Source organism: Tympanuchus pallidicinctus, unplaced genomic scaffold (assembly GCF_026119805.1).
Source record: "Tympanuchus pallidicinctus isolate F22 unplaced genomic scaffold, pur_lepc_1.0 scaffold31, whole genome shotgun sequence".
NCBI classification, from domain to species: Eukaryota; Metazoa; Chordata; class Aves; order Galliformes; family Phasianidae; genus Tympanuchus; species Tympanuchus pallidicinctus.
The window spans coordinates 6,241,111-6,260,142 of record NW_026294749.1 but is presented as its reverse complement, the minus strand read 5'-3'; the positions used below and the strand labels follow the sequence as shown (position 1 = coordinate 6,260,142).

The 19,032-nt window shown below is 39.1% G+C and overlaps 1 long non-coding RNA gene across 1 annotated transcript in view; it reads left to right on the top strand.

Annotated features, from left to right (window-relative positions):
- The first annotated feature begins 1,620 nt into the window (after positions 1-1,620).
- LOC128087764 (uncharacterized) overlaps positions 1,621-19,032 on the top strand; it is a 47,549-nt gene continuing 30,137 nt past the window's right edge. Inside the window, exon 1 of the long non-coding RNA XR_008209978.1 lies at positions 1,621-1,713. This is a non-coding gene — a long non-coding RNA (uncharacterized LOC128087764). The remainder of the gene's footprint in view (positions 1,714-19,032) is intronic.

The window sequence follows — 19,032 nt, the reverse complement described above, 5'->3', positions numbered from 1 at the left end:
AATTGGCCCTTTGGTACTGCACCCAACCAATTATTAACCATACTATTCTTTTTTTTTTTTTTTTCATTTCAAGTTCAACTGGAATAACCCTCCTGAAGAACACTATCAAGAAAAATCAAGTGCTATGAACGACACAAACCTAGAAGAAGGTAAAGCATCTTCAGAGAGCAATTTTTACTTGGAGGAGTTAGAGAAATATACCTTTTCTGTGTGGTAAGTAATCTCAGCACTAAATCGCTTCACAATCCAAAGTATCTTTTGTTGTTATTGTTACATAGAGGTATCTAAATTCAGATGAATACTATAAAGCTGCAAATCCAACCTGCAAAGTTTGCCTTTGTGAATGCAAGTTATGACAGACATCATAGGCTATTTCCACCAAACTTGTTTTTCTATATGTATGCTATTTTTTTCAGGTAAATAGTATTTCATTTTCTTCTCTTTGTTCACTATTGCCTATGGCATTATTTACAACATGCACGCCCTGTGTGGAGTACAGAAATACTGATTTTCTTGTACATTCTGTCTCAATGGAACTTTATAAAGAAGAATTAATTTTTATATCCCAAATCATTTTAAAGTAAGGAAGATGTGTTATTTTCCTTTCCCAGATAAGGGCAAGAGGCAAGATATTTCTAGCATTTATAAGCAACAAATGATTTGGTTTTTCTTCTACTCTATACTATTGTATATTGTACATCTCTGGCACCCTTTGTTTTCTGAAAATCATCTCATGGTCTCAAGCAGAGAATCCAGAGAATGAACATCAGAGTAGGATAGACATCTTGAAAATTTGGTTTCAAATGATATCTCTATCAAAACAATATAGGATTATTTAATTAGGGAAGTCAAGAATCCTCCAGCATTGCTGGTCTTGGGAGCAGCCCGTTCTCTATTTTGCCACTTTTTGCATTGGAAGTTTGGCAGGAAGCAAGATAAAGACCCTGCAGAAACCAGGTGCATTTCACTATAGAAACCTGAACCAATTCGTAGAGGTGGTCAGCTCTTACTATTATATTCTACTTGTCTCAATGTTCTAATTAGATTAACCATATTATCATCAGTGCTTTCCATCTCAAGATGCTTGATTTCTGTGTTAATGAACTTCAGTGTCTCTTCTGTTTTTTGCAGAAGTTATGGTGATCCAAATAATATTTTAAGTCAGCAGCTGGGCAGCACTGATCTTGCTTTCCAAAGCCATTCAGCTTGATAGTGTTGTTAAAGGCATCCAAATCCACTCTTCCTTAGCAAGGAAGAATTCCTGAAACACACATTGGTTTCTGGTCACTACTCAGGGTGTTGAACTGGTGGCTTTTGCACTGGCACATGGTGCCCCAGAGGGAGCAGCCATGTGCCTCAGTTGGCATGCACCTTGCAGTTTGACGTGGGAATCAAGAGAGAAACATAGTTCTTCCCCTTTTCTGTTGTACCTTTTCCTCTCTTTGACCCTTTTGAGGAGGATATAGACATGAAGCTTGGTGCTGATGCAGACAGCGGCTTTTTGATAAATATAGTGGAAATGCCACATCATGGCTTGAACCAGTGATTGAGCACTTGGTGGGAAGTCAGGGCTAGCCCAGGTGCAAGCAATGCACCTGAGTGATCTGAAGGGGTGGAGCCAGGATTCCTCTGTTCCCAGACCTCATTTAAGGGTTGGCAGTGGAGATAAGAGTATTTTGCTGGAAATCCCTGTATACCTGAGTCTTTCTTAAAGTAAGTAGTTTCTTTCCTTTATTTGCGTGCCCGCGGTTGTTGCATTTGAGCATGACCTTACTTGCTGCAGCCTAGGACCTTGCTACTCTGCTGTTGTTGTTGTGCTTTCCATTGTGTTTCAATAGGACAAGAGGTAACAGCCTTAAGTTGTGCCAGGGAAGGTTCAGGTTGGATGTTACAAAAAGCTTATTGTCTGAAAGAGTGTTGAGGCACTGGAATGGGCTGCCCAAGGGGGTGGTGGGGACACAGTCTCTGGAAGTGTTCACGAAGTGTGTAGAAGTGGTACTTAAGGACATGGGTTAGTGGGCAATGTTGGTGGTAGGTGGATGGTTGGATTAGATGTTCTTAGATGTCTTTAGCAACTATATTCATTCTGTAATTATGTGGTTTGCTGAGGTTTCTTGAGGGGTCAGATCCCTGTCTGAGTTACTGGGTGCAGGCTGTGTATTTCTGGTACAAAACGAAAGCTGCCAGGTACTTTTCACATGGTCTGTGCTGTCTGGCCTCAGTGGAGACAACTGAGGCTAGTATTTTATTATTACAATATGCTATTCTATTTATTGCTTCTGCCATCCTCTTTGAAATAAACACCAGTGCTTGCTTTATTTACTTATTTATTATGTGAAGGTCCCGTGAGGTTGGAACAAAACAGAATTTAGAGAGAGTGTCTTTGTTTCCTGCTTCACTAGTGGTAAAATGCCATCTTTATGGGAAAGGAAGGGAATGGGAAAACGAATCACTCAATTTTCGATAAAGTAATGTAGATATTATAATTAACATGCTACTTAACAGACATGTTTTTAATCATGACTTTTTAAACTGAGAATTAACTCAGTTTAAATGTATTTTTGTAATTGAAGGAGTATCAAATACTGTATGAGTTGTTAGCTGCATTTGCTAACACATCAGTATGAGGTTCCAGTTGTTGCTTTTGTCTTTATTTTCTCCTTTCTTCTCTCCCACTTTCTTCATGAAAGAACATCAACTCCTCTTTGTCTGTTTCCAGACCTTCCTCTCCTCTAGGACTGCTACCTTTTAAAAAATGCAATGCAAGATAATTAGCTACTACAAAATTTTTTAAGAGGACTGTAGATCTGGGGGCAGCTTAGATCTCCATAAACTTCAGAGTTTTAGATGTTCCAAGATACAATCTGAGCAATTTCCTTGATCTTTTATTGCAGCTGGTAAATCATTTATTGGAGCAGGTTATTTTACGAAATCCTCTTTAAAAACAAAATCCCATAAAATGTTTTTATCATAAAATACTGCACGACCAACAGTCTTCAAAGCTGTATATACACTGTATTAATTAAAAGCTAGTGTTGTACTGTGGCAAGTTAAAAGTATGCAGTCTGTCTCAATCTTTTTTTCCTCTGCCTCTCCTGATTATTTTTTTTTTTCCCTCTCATCTTCTCTTTTCTTGTAGGGCTTTCCAAAGGGGAGATTGGAGAGCATGAGCAAAATTTTCTTTAGCAATCAAAAATATTTTTGTGATAATTGTGATTTCCATCCCCCCCTACTGTTGCAGCATGCTTGTCCTCTTCTGTTCAGATTAATCTGACAGTGGTGCCTCACATCCGTAGGCCATAGTCAACCCTCCTTATAGTGGGCATTATATGCACATGTAACAAAAAGATTATTCTGGCTCCAGAAGCCCATAGGCTTCAACCTTGATCTCGCAGCCTGCCTGAGCAGCTCCTCCCCTGTGCCCAGATGCATCCTTGCTGAAAGCAACAGGCTTTGCTTAGAACCACCAAATGGATGGGGATGAGCACAACCTGTATAAAGAGAGAGAGCAGGTTAAGACAACACATGCATGTGGTCAGGTATTAAAAGGAGGTGGGCACAGCTGGTGTGATCAGCCCCAGGGAAGCTTTGCAGGTGCTGCTACAAAGCTGCCTGCAGGACCTGGCCTTCCACCACAGCTTTTCTGAGCTCCTTTTGCTCAGCAATTGGTCTTTCTATGACCAAGAGCCTACACAGCCCACAGCAGAAAGTGAATATTTCTAGTTCTAGTGGCTATTGTCTAAATTAGGTGAAATCTATAAGCTTGAGAGAGAAAACGTTTGGACAAGCTTCAGCCCTTGCAGCCTCAAACCTTCTGTCAGGAGCTTTCCGGCTGCTTATTCTTCAGTTCCCCAAGGAAAAAAGTTCTTCATGGCTATTTGTCACTATAAAGGCAGATTTTCTTGAAGTAATACCTGCAGATGGGAGAAATAATTTTGGCGCTTGAGCATTTTAACGCTACTTTTGATGTGCAGTTGTATTTGAGTTAGAACTGCACAGATTGCAAGAACTTTCATCTGTTTCGATACCCTCAAATAAAGGCATACTGTCTGGGACTCTAGAAATCTTCAACTTGACCTCAAATAATGAATTAGCAGCTTCAGATACAACTGATGTATCATCAAATACAGCTCTTAAGGATTAATTTTGTGCACTAATATAAAGTAATGATCATCTTTTGTCTCCGTGCAATTAGCTTTGAACCTATGTGCCTGTAGCTCAGACAGGCTAAATGATGTTTGAAATTCTTTCTCCTCTCTGCTCCAAATGTGTCAAGCTGACTCTGTCCAGCTTCTGGAAAAGCAATTTACTGCAGCCATTCAGGGATGCAGCCATGTTTTGCTCCAGGTAGCTCAGGAGCAGGCTAGGTGATGTGTTTCAAAAGGATCAGATAGCATATTGAGCGTTAGTAGAGAATAAATCTACCTAGATTTACATACTCACACCTCTAAAATACCTGGGCTTGGATCAGGCATTGCTTCTGACTTGTAGCCATTCAGGAGCAGCCTTGGTGTGAGATGGCAGGATGGGGAGAACAGCATGCACTTGGCAGCACACACCAGCCTAGACAAGGCAGATGGAGATGATGAGCCACTTGTAACACTGCACTTGTACCCCTTATGGTATTTTCTGGTCAAACTCATGAGCGAATCGAGGGAAAGGAAGGGTTAACTGTAAGCAGCACAATATAGTAAAGTAGGTCTTTAATAAAAACAATAAACTTCCAATTTATAACACTCATGCGATTTGACATTGAAATAAATGCAGATGCTTCTTTGCTTGGTGTATTCCCTGTTGTGCTTTCTAAAGCACCTTCACATATGGTTTGCCTTGTTCCTGTGAAACTGCTTGTTGTTTATGTCACACAAACAGAACAGATTGAATTTACACTGAGTAAAGGGATGATGAATTGAATGTTGGAGGAGAATCCTTGTCTGAGCGTTTAAAATTTGTTCAAAATTAGTGTTGCATGTTTAAATAGTTTCTGTAGAATCTCCCTTGAGCTCCTCTAAAGATTTCATTAAAATAAAAAAAAGAATGGTGTGGCTGCCTATAAATGCAACCTTTTACTCAAATATGTAACATTTACCTAAGAACAAAGGTCAAATTTTACCAGTTTTTTTATAGCTGCTCTAATACAACCTGCTTCATGCACTATATATAAAATACTGTCATTAAGTGTGGGTGTTCAACTTTCTTTTTGGAAAGGAGACTGGCTTTTTATCCCTTGCTTTATGAAGGTCTAGTTTTTTGAAAATTACTTTAAGGAAGTAATTTCAGTGATTTCTGAGATGCCTACATCTATGTTTCTACTTCTGTTTCAAACTGGAAACCAGTTCACATATTCCAAGATGCAAATTTAAGGGTAAGCCATGTTTAAATGTTTACTATTTTCTTTGAATACTTGCAAATATTTGATATGTCCTTCCTAAAAATGCTGTGCTTTGGCCAAGTGAGCATGGAGTACCACCATGTTCAGTCCTGATTCTGGACTATCCACAGGAGTTTTGTTCTGCAGGCGAGTAACAGCAGGATGCAGGTCATTTTTTTTCCCCATGTGTTCAGATGTCAGATCATTGTTGGCATTGGTGCATGTCCTTGCAGTTTTGCAGATTGAGTTTTTGTGTTAGACTGGTATATATTTCTGTGAGTTTTTAGTTTTATTTTTAGCTGTGTGGGGCCCTGTGTGGGTTAGTTTAGCTTGTTGTGGTGAGTGTTTACGTTCTAGGTAACTTTACTCAATAGACAAAGCATTAAATACAGCTACATTGTCTTTGCTGATCTCACAAGACATCTGCTGCTTCTTTTCACTTGCTGTCATTCATAAATGGGCAATGTTGAATGAAATGCGTACACGTAGAGACTGTGTTCCTTTGCAGTCTGGTGTCAGTGAAGAACAGTACGTCTGTATGGATGTGCTGTGATGCATAAGCTGGTGCAACTTAAGGGTGAACGATGAATAAGGTGTAGATCCTGCTGATACACAGGTGGAAATGGAGAGGGCCAAGTTGCGTGAAGACAAATTGGAAGGCACAAGCATGTGCAATCTGCTACCTCTACTGAAATTTAAGTAATAGAAGTGGCATAAGAACATAGATTGGGATAATCAAATGTAATGAGTTTGTAAATTCCTGAATGTGGATTCACAGAGTAGACAATGAGAAAAATGGTTGCCCTCAAGTCCAACAGCATCAGAGGGAGGGCTGGTTGTCTGTCATTATATGCTATAAATTCCATCTTTGGTTCTTACTAAATAACTTGCTTGAATATTTGTAGCCATAACCTTCACCAGTTTAATATCATTTGAGTTCCCTTCTAGCTACAACGCACTCATTTTCATGTTTTACACAACATTTGGTATTACCAGAAATAAATGCTAAGGAAATACAAATCTATTCAGAGCTATCTTTTATAGAACACTTTTGCAAAGCCCTCCAACGTCTATGCACACAGTGGATTTTGCCCAAATTTGTATCACTGCAGTGACAGGAACATTTAATATTGCAAGTATCTATTTACTTCATCACAGTTATGCTTGAAATTAATTTTATTCATGTGTTCAGAATGGTGAGATGAGTTGGCAGCTGCTGCCCTGCCTCCTGCAGTTTCCTGATCTGTGGAACTTCTCTAGCTTAGAGGTGGCCTTCTAGCAGTGGGGAGGAGGAACTGGTGAAATAAATCCTTCAGCAGGCGCTGAGGGTTGAGTGATCAGTGGGTGACTGCTTTCTGATGGTGTCAGTGAGGTTTTTTTTTCCACTGGGGACTAACATTCTCAGGCAGAAAGGAGCAGTGAGCTCAGTCCTTGAGCAACTCCATTAATAAAACAAGTTTTCATAGAGATGTTGGCAAGGAACTTGTGTAGTTGCTGTGTGTTTATATATAAATAGAGGAGGAGGAGCAGGCAAATGCTCCCCCGTACTGTAACAGACAAGCCACTGTTTGCCCTTGCCCTCTTTGGGAGAACAGCTGTACAATTCTCTGCTATAATGCTTGTTTCCCTCTCTTCCTCCCACTTAGAGAATTCCTGTTTGGTGAAAGTGAAAGAAGATAGCAGTAGTTGAGGGAAAGCTGTTTATGGTGGTAGAGTATGGCTTTCATGCACGAAATCGTTAATTTCTCTTCTTAAATACTGGGAATGTTGAGTGTCCAGTCTCTGAGCCTGGTCAGAGTCAAGTAGCCTCTCAGAATATTACCTGTTTTTCTCCCTCATAAATATTTCAGACCATTTAGCATTATTCCCTGCTCAGCACAAAAGCACTTTTTTGACATAGCTGAATTGCTTTTCACTTTCTTTCAGCTCAAAAGAAGGCATAAGACTTTGTAAGCTAGCTGTGCTGCATTGGGTAAAGAGAGATGTGGTGGTTGCTTGTCATTTAATACACATTTTGTTTTCATGACATAGAGAAAATGACATTACTGATGACTAGCAGAGAAAAGAAAAGCTGTGAGTGCGCCCTACATGGTTATTTCTAATGAACAGATTGAATAAAAATAATAGGTGCATTACATAGCTAACTGTCACATCTTCAGGGCACTACAGTAAATAAGTGTTACTTATACATGTGCATTAGTAACAAAGTGGGTACCACACTTTGGATCCTATTGAGTACAGTGTGGAGGGGGAAAAAAAAAAAAAAGATAGATTGCTGCTTTTTATCTGTCACTGCTGAGGCACAGAAACATAGACCATATGTATGTAAAACAACTTTGTTATTTCAGTAAATTCTCTAACTCTTTCTCTTGTAGCCTGTAGCAAAATGTATAAGTAGCTGAAGATCCTGGTGGGATAGTTCTGAATCTATCAGAATAAAATACCTCTGCAGAGGCATAATTATTATTAAATACACAGTGATGTGTGACAAAACAACCAGATAACTAGAAGGTTCTCTGCCCTTGCAAACTTACAGTATAAAATGAGACACTTTGCAAGGGGTAAGAATATGAGACTGTGATGGCAATATGAAATGATGAAGAGAAGGAAAGTTTGGGCACATATGGGTCTTCTAACTGGTGAGGTGATTTTAAAAGTGTGAGTGTTCACTGAAATAATAAGGTGAGAGGCTGAAGTTCAGAAGTGAAGATGCTGGAATGGGGCAGCCCTCATATGTAGTTATATTAATGGCTAAGAGTTCACTTTGTCTTATGACAACCTTCTGGCTTAACTTGTGAGCTTATTGGTACTGAGATCTAATCATACATTTGCATTACGTCTTTGCTGAGTGATAATGACTAGCATTCCAGGGTTTGTTTTATAGGATTCAAAATGATGAAACTCCAGGTTCAGCCATTCTTTCTTGCAGATCTCTTGAATGCTACGTCTTTATCACAGATATGCAGAGATGCCCTGACTTTTAGCCCTCCAGTCTAAGCAGTTGCAGGAGTTAAGAGCTGGGGACGGAACAGAAAAATTCCTATTTGTTGATCAGCCCCATTACTCAGAATTAGGGAGAAGCTATTTCACAGAGCTTTTAACTAACTACTCACGTGACATGTTCTGTATTGTTTGGCCATTAATCCAAAAATCACTGTTCCCTTTGAAGCTTGCTGTATATAGAAGAAGCAATGCTACCCTTAACCAGTATATATATCATTTTATACAGGGTAACTGTCTGTGTTTGCATTTGCATGGAATTTCAGATAAATGTAGCGTAAGGGCCTTATAACATCAAAAAAACACTAAAGATAAGTTATGATATTTCAAAGTTGGAATAATTTCCATTTCAAAACATTGCATCATGATCTTCAGCTTCCGAAAGATACTCATGTATTTTTGTGCCACAAGTATTCAATTTAGCCTTATATTTGACAGGAGTTTTGAGGAAAGAAAAGATTCTTTTGTCTCTGTGTATCTGTCTTCCTGTCTCTGACTTTAACATATGTGCGTTAGGTATTGGGTTTGACCTACAAAATAGCAGAGAGCAAAGGGTGAAAGAAGCGTATTCAGTCCAGTTCATCATGTGATAAAGCACAGTGCATGTGGAGGAGTGCTTCCCTGTCTGCTCATGGATCATATACTTAAGTATACAATCCATTTGAAAACATTTCCAACAAAACTGGGCACTACCTGTAAGAATGAGAATATTGTCAGTGGTAGCCTCACTCATTCCTCAGCTTTCAGGAAAAAATATGACAAATGGAAGCTTTAGTAACGATAACCATGCCTGTATTTTTAGCTCAGGGCTGGAAACAAATAAATACTCATTTTCTGGATTTGAGATGCTGAAGGGAGGTCAATATCTGATACTGGAAACTAAACAATTTTATTGTGGCTTTAGGTGGAAATATGCTTCCCTGATATCTTTATTCAGTTCCTGAAACACAAGAAATCCAAATGCTGAGTTCATATCAGGACTGTCCAGATACTGGTCCACAGAATGGCTCCAACCAGCATCTGAGCAGCTTTCAGCAATGCCTTGTCATTGTACATGCCCAGAAGATTAATATCAGCTTTGCTGTGGTCACAGGGATGTGACTGTTGTGCACTGCCACCAATCTGCAGACGTGTGGGAGATTAAAAATTCTACCAAATAAGCTTTTACTTTTGGTTGGTTTCCCAGGTAAATTCATCATGCTATGTTAATAATCTAATTCTGGGAGAGTTACTTCAGGGTTTAACAATCATTATTAATTTCAGACACATTGCCAGGCTTCAAAAGTGGGTCTACATTCCACATGCACTAGGAGTAGCCTTTTCCTACCTCAAGTAATGTTACAGGAACAATAAAAAATTCTTGCTACTAGGAATGTGAAGCTCTGTGGGACTTAGATGGGACCTGACATTTATACAGTTCATCACTACTGTAGATCAAGGAATGCTACTTTTAGCAAAGAATGCATATTCATTCTTTTTTTGTTAACCTTTGCTTCAGTGCTTTCATGACAAGATTGTATGGGTATGTAGCTGTGTTTTAACAGTTTTTTAATTTCAGTTGTTGCTTGAAGCACTATGCTGGAAATTAGACACTTTTAGTAGTTCAATTATTGTTGATTTATTCATCCCTCTTGTAGATACAGTGAATGTAGTTACTATAGTAAGGTTATCTAGTTCTGAATGCCAAATGCCAAGTTTCAGAGCTTACATCTTGGCAACTGTGAGACTTATTGGCTGGGAATTTGTCATGCCAGCAGTGCTGCCTTATAGCATTTATTTCACAGATTTTCATTAAATGGAAGAAGATGAGAGAACAGTGTTACTAGTGACGCTGTGCATCAAACTGTTTACTAATGGCCCAAGAAAATCAGTTCAAAATAAAGTATTCAAGGCTTCGTTCTGCCGTTTTCCTAGACTTCAATGAAAGAACGATGGCATTACACAGTGTATAAAGATATAAAAATGCTAATATGGAAAGATGATTTATATAACATCACCCATTTTGAAAAAAAATGGGAAGCTTAGAACAGCATAATGAACTAAAAACTGTTGCACAGAGCTTAACGTTCATTAACTTTGTTGTAATTTCTCTTTTGGGACAATTAGTCAGCAGAAACTTGCTTAAATTCCACCAGCTTTAGCATCTGCTTTCAGTATTTTTCTAAAGACAGCAAATGCGTCGGTAACACACGGGCAAGTCCTCAGCTGAAGTGAGTTGTTAAAGCACCATTTCCAGTGGAGTGATGACAATTTACTCTGACTGAAGTGTAAACTTTCATGTTAACCTGCTGTAATGCTTTCCATCACACTCTGGACTGTCTACGTTTGAAATATAATGCACCTACTGGCATTTAAATTAGCTATCGGAGTCATCTGTCACACTATAATCTTTCCTAGTCACTTGTAAGGTCTTCCACCATTTAGCCTCCCTCTATTCTTTGATAGTGTGCTCTGTGCTGATGTTACTGTATGTCTGAAGTTATTAGCTCTTATCTTTGCTTGTCACTACTTTCATGTGCATCTTTGACTCCCTTTCTCTTGGGGACAACTCCTCATAGAATCATTAAGGTTAGAAAAAGACCTCTAAGATGATCTAGTCCAACCATCAAACTACTCGTGACCGCTGTGCCCACTAAACTATGTCCCTAATTCGTGACATTCATGAAGTCACTTCTTTAATCCCACCCTCCTCAAATAGCTAGAAATCATCATCTAGCTCTGCTTGGAGTGATGAGAACTTGAGAGTGCTAAAACTAGTGTGATGCTGGATGAAAGCACAGCACTACAAGTGCCCTTCTGCTTAAACTTGTTTAATTCAGTGCTTTGTTACAACCTCTTCAAAACGTTAGTTGGCAATGTTACTGGTTCATATAACACTGATACTTCTAGAACAATAATAAAAAAAAAAAAAGCCAGTTATTTGCATTTACTGTTTAACTACAACAGGACTGCAACTTGTCAGTGCTGCTGCAGTCATCTAAATGGTTGTACACAAGTATGAAACTGATTGTAAATAGTTTGGCCAAAAACTGCATCTGGCATATGAGAATGAGTACATTCAGTGGAGCTATCCATAATTAACTGATTAGTAACAACCCATGTACTGTAGGTATTTCTTTATTTCAGTGGCTGTCATCAATTGAAAGTGTCATCTTTTAGGATTAAAATGAAAAATCACTAATACTCCTACTTAATTCTAGCTTGCAGCTTTCATCTAGCGTAAGTAATGCAAAAGCTTAAACTGGAACAAGCTTGAGCTTTTGACTATTGTCATTATTACTTCTAAGAGGCTGAGGATTGTATTCTGTGCTGGAATTGAAAACTCTGTGCTGAGGTTTTCTCTAAAAGCTTTTAACTAAAGTTTGAAGACTTTAGCTCTACTAAAACTGTGCCTTTTGTACTGCGCTGTCACTGCTTTGTTTTCTGAACTAAAACAAAAAGATGCTTTTTTATTTTTTTAAAAGGAATTGCTGATCCTAAGCTATATCAAAGCTCGGTATTCTTTTGATCAATATTTCTTTTTCTGATTTTGAGTGCCTGCTTCAGATCCACTGACTTATTAACTATTTACATTACTTGGCTAATTTATAGTATTTCTAATTTATTTGTCGTCCCATTTTCCTCATTAGTGTTGCACAGGTTTCTTAGGCAGTTGAAAACACCTGCTATTGCAGGATACTTTCTAACCCGTGTTTGCCACTAACTGAATTATACATGGGTGGCATAGCACACATTCAGTCTTTCATCCTTATCTGTTACTTCATCATTACTTTCAATCTGCAGTGAAAAATGTGACTAACATGTTGTGTGGTATAAATAGACACTGCAGGTTGAGATCATTTATGCATGGTTTGAATTTTGATGAAATTTTATACTGCCCTCTGGGCTAAACACTTAACCTAAGTGATTGTCCCAATAATTTTGTTGAATCAAACCTTTTCAGATGGAAGTTTTACCTTTCATTATCTTCTAAATTGTTTACTATAAAGCTTTCCAGTAGTGTTAGGGAGCAAATAAAAAGGACACAGTTGCTGTTTATCAGTGATTCTGTGAATCATTATCTTGTCAATATAAATGACTAGAAATAAGGATACTTAAGAATACTTCAGCTCAAAAGACTGAGCTTTAAGTTATTGCAGTCCATCCTCAGTATTTTATTCTATTACAGCCACAAGTCTGACGGTTCTGCAAAATCTAGAACTATTAATCCAGATCTGCCTACATGCAAGTATTTATGTATAAATATTTTTGCATTCAGTACAGCACTGTATATCAACTTGTGTAATTCTTAATTTTAATTTCATAATTGCTACAACTGTGTGATCTTGCAGTATTTATGATATTTAAATTGCTTCAGCTGTATATCTGTTGTTTTAAAAAATGATGCTTCATGTCTATATTTGGGTTAATTTTTATTTCAATTACAAACATTCTCTCCATGCAGCTTTGTTGTTTTGATGTTGAAAAGTCTACAATTTATTACTATGAGCTGAAAGTAATCGTTGAACGCTGACGTTTTAAGTATAAAAATAATGTAAGTAATTGTCATTCATTCAGTTAAGATATTCCATTTCTTGCAACAGCCAATTAAAAATACTGGGCTTTTAACTGGAAAAGTGTCTCCTTCAATTTTCAGCTGAGCATTCTGTAGAGACTTTCGTTGTTCATAACCATAGCACGTTGCAGATCAAATACCACCCGTTACTTTCCCTTAACTATTTTAAGTTAATGGCCCTAATTTGTACACTAAATTTAGGAAAAATATTATCTTTTTCTCCAGAAAACAATGGTGTTTTTAACCAAGTTGTAGCATCCAGATCTAAGGAATTAAGTGGCTCAGTTTGGAAGGGCTGTCACTCAGTTGTGTGCCTGCTGTCACATCGGCAGGCTTTGTGGTACCCTCTGAAGGCCAAGTCTTTTGGTCCTCTTGAGGAAGGCAGGCCATGGGGTGCTCTCCTGCCTGTCCTCCTGACTTTCTCTGATGGAAACCTGCCTCGATAGGGTGAGGATGGAGGAGGTTAAGATCAGTGTGTGCCTCTGAAAGCATGTGGGCAGCAGTTTGGCCACTTCATTGTCTCATCTCCCTGCCTTCCACGGAAGCCAAGGCTTCCCACGGAGGTTCCGTACTTGCTCCCACAGAGTGTGGAGCTGGAGCCTTTAAGGGGCACATTGGGACAATTGGCTGTGGAAGGAGTGCCTCACACAGCCTTTTGGGATGTAGAAACAAGCTGGTTAGTTCTTGAGAGCACCAAAATTTGAATATTTTATCAATAAAAGAATCCCTGGAGAAAGGCAGCTTTTTGGCAATCGCTGCTAGTCAGTAGTCTCAATTTTCCCTTGCACAACAGCCTCAGTGGAAAATTTTATGGCTAGTCCTAGTGCAGACTCTTTCAGAGGTGTTGAGCACCCACTGTGCCCATTAATTTAAATAAGCCCATAATGTGGTTTACATTTAATAAAGTTGCAGCCTCCACATGAAGCAGGTTTACTGAGTGTTGCCTGCTTTCCTGCTGGGTCTGAATCCGCTGGTCTGGATAGTGTAAGAGACTTGGACTCAGCACACGCCTTCACCCCCTGTGTTTGTTACAACTTCAAGCAAAGACTACTGAGAATGTGTTTATACCCAGTAGAGAAGGGTTTTATTTGAGGATAAGCTTACACACAAGTAAAGTGAATGATGAATAGGTTTGTGTGAGGAAAAGCTTTTTTTTTTTTTTTTTGGTAGGATTGCATCTCGATAATCACAATTGAACTTTGATAATTCTCATAAATAAAAGCAATATATTGCTTTTATTTAATACAAGAAAGATAGCTTAGTGTTTTTTTTAATCTTCAGCTACAGTAATAAAACAAAAGCGCCAAGTGTGTATTAGGAAAATTAGCAAAATGAAAATAGGTCAAAAATTTCATCACTGTGAGTTATCTTGCAAGTCCAGTGAGTTCAACAGGACAGATCTGTCAGCTGAGAGCTGAATCTTAAGTGTGTAATTTCTACAAGAGGAAACGTGTGGTTTTTATACAAGGCAACTATGGAAAGTAGTGTATGTGTGATTGTGTGCTCATTTATTCCTATTTTTTACAGTAAGAGAGCCTCAGTAACTGTAGCTTATAGCAAAAGTTTCTCATGATTGGCCTTCTGAATTAAATAGACTGGTGGTGGCTGCTTTTGTAACACAGCCTAGTCTTGTAGGCTGGCTGCATATGCTTCCAACATTGTGTCATTCAACTCATAATAAATCTAACCAGTTTATTGTTCAAGACTCTGCACCAAGCCCTTGTCTACAATTGAGTCCCAGCTTAGTTGTTATTAAGGAGGAAAAGATTTGTGGGAAAAACATTTTTGTCTAGTGTTGACTACAGTCCAGAATTCTCAGTACCCTAAAATTACCTGGCTAAGCAGATCCAGAGTCACCTTTCAGCTGTCTCATCAGTGGGTTGAAATTTGTGTTTGTATTTTGGTGATATCCCATAGTGATTTGGTCAATGTGTAGGACTCCTGTTCTCTTTCTTCCCCAGGGACTTGCCAGGCCTTCCCTGGTCCTCCCACATAGCTTCTGGCAGCTTCCCTGCCTGAGCTGGAGCACAGCCTCTCAGAGTAAGCACAGTGCCCAAGGTTGCTTGGATAGCACAACCAAAAATGCATTTCCATTTTTACGTTCCTTACTATGAGTGCAATCTCAGTGCTGTGTACTGTCTACCACAATGCTTACCAGACCAGTGCCACAGTGGATTACACAGAGTATTTTACAGTATGTCTACAGCTACCCATTTGAAACAAAGGAAGCATATGACCACATCAGAATCAAGGATATGTGGTGTTACTGTCTTGGTTGAGGTTTTTCTAATTTATTTTGAGAAAGTACTTTTCACTGGAAAAATTAATTTTTTCAAGATATATAATTGGAGAGAAGATTAACTGTTAACTCTTCTTCTGATTCAGGAAATAATAATTGTAACAATGCTTGGATGTTGTTGAAACATTCAGTCTTGACATTTTTGAAGTGACTTTTGTTTCTCATGCTTTAATATATACAGAATTCTTCATTTTCATTTGAAAAGATCAAAATAATTTCAAAGAGTTTAAATGATCAAAACAGGTCCTTTCACTAACCAGAATACCAGCTTGCGTATATATTTTTCGTTTTCCACATTTTTAATCCTGATTTGGGATCAGAATTGTATTTGAAAATCTTCACATGAAGCGAAAGCTATTTTTAGTCTCTCTTTATTCTGCAATCAGAAACTTTTAAGAGACCATCGTACCTTACTTGAAGTGAGATCCTGTGAAGCATGAAATAAATAATACACATTCTCTTTGCCTGCATTGGTAAGTAATTGCCTTGTGAAACTCCTACATCTCAGCAGCAAAATAATTAGATTGAGTATGAGAAAAGAACAAATGGACACTAAGGAAGTTTCCCCACCCACTACTGTCTTATTTTATCTTGGAGAATATCCTTACTGTCTGTACCTGAGAATCCTTTTGTAGTCTTATTATGATGTATGCCATGAAAAATGTTATTGGGAGGGACCTTCACGTTTATTCTTCTTCACACAGATGGATATTGTGTGCCTTCATGCTTGTTCTCAAGCTCTCTCTCTGCCATTTCTCTGCCAGTCTTTTATTTTCCCTGTTCTCTTGTTTCAATTTCTATTGGAATCAATAGAGTTCAGGCCAGTGATAGCTAGTGCATTCCCTGAATTTTTAGAACTGATTGGATGGCATGTTCAAAAATTATCACATAATAGAAGAACATTCACAGAGAAATGTTACTGTATTTTATGTTCATTTCTCACCCAGTTCACAGAACCTGTTTTTTCCCAGATTTTCCCTTTTGTGTCTGAGTGTAATCTGAAGACTTTCAGCATTTATTCAAAATGTCTGGACCCTTGACAGCCCATGTGGCAATTCCAGATGCAACCACTGGACTGTACAGACTTGCTCTACAGCACATGAGAGGGGAACTGCTCTGTGCCTGAGATGTGTTAGATCTATTGTGTGTGGATTAATAGCCTGCAAATGTGCAGGAAATCTGGTGTGCTCTAGACGCCTTGGACTTGCCACATACATGCAGCTCTCTGGACAGTACTTCTGTAGTAAATCCAACATAACCCTGACTTGATAGTATGTACATGCTTGATGGAGTGTGTACATGCTCTGCCGTGCATGAGTATGTGCTCCTTATGAGAAAGCTCTGAGGTACGAGTACAGTAAGTAGTGCAGTTGTAGCTCTTGAATATAGAAGTGAAAAACACCGTAATTATTTTATCTTGGCTTATTTTATTATTATTGTTATTCTTTAACAATTATGCATGCCTTACATTCTGATTTTTGTTCAGTGCAATGAGCTGTATTTCACAGTATGACTCTGTGCTAGGAGGTTTATTACTACTCTGATCTATTAGGGGCTCATTTCCAAACTGCATTGATCAATCTACAGATGAAGGGGGGGAGGGGGAGAAAAGCCCCCAGACAAATCACATTGTAAGTAGAGTTTCTTCAGCTTCTGGAATTGTGACTATCAACTGGTAAAATATCAGGGTGACTTATAAAGATCCATTAAACAAACTTAGATGAGCCTCCATACACAGTATAACAGTCTTGATCAAAGGACTTGCTTTCATGCAGGGAGTTGACTCGCTTCCAAATGATTGGAAACAGCTTTTTTTTTTTTTTTTTCCAGCTTAGATTGGGTGATGATAATGTGGAAAGAATAGAGGCTGGAAGAGGCATGCTCTTTCACTCACTATGTTGGAGAAAGCATTGAAAGACTATTGCAGAGCAGAGAAGACAGTCTCTTCTTTAAGCCCTTTACTATGAGAGTGGTGAGGTGCTGGAACAGCTGCCCAGAGAGGTTGTGGATGTCCCATCCCTGGAGGTATTCAAGGCCAGATTGGATGGGGCCCTGGGCAGCCTGGTCTGGTATTAAATGGGGAGGTTGGTGGCCCTGCCTGTGGCAGGGGGGTTGGAGATTCATGGCCCTTGAGGTTCCTTCCAACCTAGGCCATACTATGATTGTGTGATTCCAGAATAAAGACTATTTCTGGGAATGCAGAGGTAGGGGAGATTCTGACTTACTGAAGAGAGCTCTGAGCTCAGTCAAAGGACTGTTCAAGAACAGTGAGAATGTGCAGCGATGATGAACAAAGTCTCTGTTTTAACCAACATACGCCCCAGGGAAGATGCATCATTTACACAGGGTAGTCATAAAGCTGGAGTACTGCAGCCTGTGAAGTTAGACCTCATCTGAAGACAGCTGGGCTAGTGCACTATATTTTTCTGGAGGCTTAACACCTGTCTAACCAGAAGGCTGTGTGAGACATTTGGTGAGACATTGACAGAACGGAGAGTTGGGCTGAGAGGAACTCAGTGAGGATCAACAAGGGTAGAGTCCTACATCTGGGGCAGAATATCTGCACACGTCAGTACAGGTTAGGGGATGACCTTCTAGAGATGAGCTCTGCAGTGAAGAACCCAGGGATCCTGGTGAACAACAGGTTGGCTGTGAGCCAGCAGTGCTCTCCTGTGGCTAAGAAGGCCAATGATATCTTGGGGTGCATTAAAAAGAGTAAGGCCGATAGGTTGAGGGAGGTGATCCTCCCTCTCTATTCTACCCTGGTGAGGCCATGTGTGGAATGCTGTGTCGAGTTTCAGCTCCCTGGTTCAAGAAACACAGGGATCTAAAGAGTATCCAGTGGATGGATGGCCACAAAGATGACTGAGGACCTGGAGCATTCTCTATAGGAGAAAAGGCTGAGAGACCTGGGACTGTTCAGCCTGGAGAAGGCTAGGAGAGGATTTCATCAATGCTTACAGATTATATCTAAAGGGTGGAAGTCAAATGGATGTGACCAGGTACTTTTCAGAACAGGGGGCAGTGGGCACAAACTGAAACATAGGAAGTTCTGCATGATGAGAATCTTTACTTTGAGGATGACAGCCCTGGAACAGGCTACCCAGAGAGCAGAGTCTAGAGTCTCCTTCTCTGGAGATATTCAAAACCCGCCTGGACACTTTTCTGTGTGACCTACTATAGGAAACATGATTTAGCTGAGGTTGGGCTGGATGATCTCCAGAAGTCCCTTCCAATGCCCATGAATCTGTGATTCTACGATCACTGAAAGAAAGGAAGAATATCAGGATTTGACAATTGACACATTGAAGCTTAGAGGCAATATTAAAATAAATATTGGACATGTCAATTTTCCTTTTCCTCATTAATGAGCATCTGAGCTATGCATCTTCTGTTTGAAGCAGCAAGCAGTCATTTTTCCAGGTTCCTTCATGCTATGACAAGTCACAGCTCTCCTGACACATAGATGAGACAGTATAATATAGTATGATAATTGTTCCTAATTTTATGAATGACTCTTAACTTTCCAGCTGAAGGAGAATTTAATACTTATTCTGAATGTCAAATGATGTCTTTGAAAAACGAAAAGAAATGCAGTTTCTATGCAGTTCAGCATTGTTCCATACTTTTAATTTGGTTGTCTCACAATAAATGAGTTCAACCACTACTTCCAGTCTGAGATTCTGACCAGTCAAAGAACAAAGAGGAGGAACAAAACCACCAATAAGAACAACAAAGGAAACAAGGCCAGAACATGCTCCTTTTTACCATGAAAACTCAGAGGTTGCTGATGACCTTCATTAAATG